Genomic DNA, 1,505 nt, shown 5'->3' on the forward strand with positions numbered 1-1,505 from the left:
TTGGCTTGGCTTTTCTTGGGTGCTGGGATCCACCTGGGAACCTGGGGACAGACCTGGGTTTCTGTGCCAGCAGCAGGGCTCGGGGTCCACAGGTCCAGGGTTAGCCCCTTCTCTGAGTCATCCACCCCCCCCCACAAACACACTGTCCCCCAAACTCATGTGCACCCAGGTGAGAGTTATCTTGGCTGCAGGGAGCCAGTTCTCCTGTAGAACCTCCCTGACTTGGGGGTTCAGGCGGTAGCGCAGTGGGTTAAGCGCACGTGACGCAAAGTGTAAGGACGGGAGTAGGGAGTAAGGATCCCGGTTCCAGTCCCCGGCTCTCCACCTGCAGGGGAGTCACTTCACAGGCAGTGAAGCAGGTCTGCAGGTGTCTGTCTTTCTCTCCCTCTCTGTCTTCCCCATCTCTCTCCATTTCTCTGTTTTATCCAACAACAAAGGACATCAACAATAACAATAATAACCACAGCAAGGGCAAAAAAAGGGGAGGAAATGGCCTCTGGGAGTAGTGGATTCCTGGTGCAGGCACTGAGCCCCAGCAATAACCCTGGAGGCAAAAAACAAAACAAAAAAAACCTCCCTGGTTTATTCTGTCCTGAATGACAATCTTTTTTTTTTTTTTTTAAACGGCACATTTTCTTTCTCTTTTTTTTTTTTTAATTTCATTCATTTATTTTGATAGGTCACTGAAGTTGAGAGAAAAGGGAGATGGAGAGAGAGAGATACCTGCATCACTGCTTCACGACTTATGAGGCTTTCCCCCAAATGGTGGGGTGCGGGGGGCTTGAACCTGGGCACTTGTGTATGATAACATTTGCACTTAACCAGGTCTCCCACCGTGCCCCAGTGACAAGTCTAAGTGAATTGTCATTGTCACCACAGGCCCCTGAGCATGGACACTGACCCCCCCCCCCAACACAGAGTCACTCAGTTCACCATCTGTCACCCCAACCCCTCCCCCCAGTTGTACCCAGGACCCTGAGGACATGGGAGGGAGACCGGGTGGGGCCAGCCATCACTGTGGCCTTGCCCTAGGGCCAGCGTGGGAGGGTGACCTGGGTGCTGGAGTAGCTCTGGGCTCTGCACACTGGACTGGACTGGGCTCTGGGGTGCGAGGGGTGGGGAGGGGGGCGTGGCCAGCGCAGTGGTGCGCATGTGCTCTGGAAGCTCCCAGAGGGCAGGGAGGCTGTGGCGGGTCTCTTCCTATGATGACCACCCAGGAGGACCAGCAGCTTCTCGGAGAAGGCCAGGCTCTGAGCACTTCGCTGTTGTCAGAAGGGCCAAGGCGACCAGGTTAGTGGAGGGTTTTCTCCTTGGTGGGAGGATTAGGTGGGCACCCAGCTTGGGCCTGGCCTACCCCCCGTCCTGGAGCTCTGCCAGGGACGGCCTCCACCTCCTGGCCCAGTGTGGCCACCCAGCTCCTGCCATTCTATCTGCATTCCAGCAACATCCAGTCTGCTGGTAACTACCAGCCCAGGAAGACTGGCGAGCAAGCACTGAAGGAGTGT

Source organism: Erinaceus europaeus, chromosome 20 (genome assembly GCF_950295315.1).
Source record: "Erinaceus europaeus chromosome 20, mEriEur2.1, whole genome shotgun sequence".
Taxonomy (NCBI): Eukaryota; Metazoa; Chordata; class Mammalia; order Eulipotyphla; family Erinaceidae; genus Erinaceus; species Erinaceus europaeus.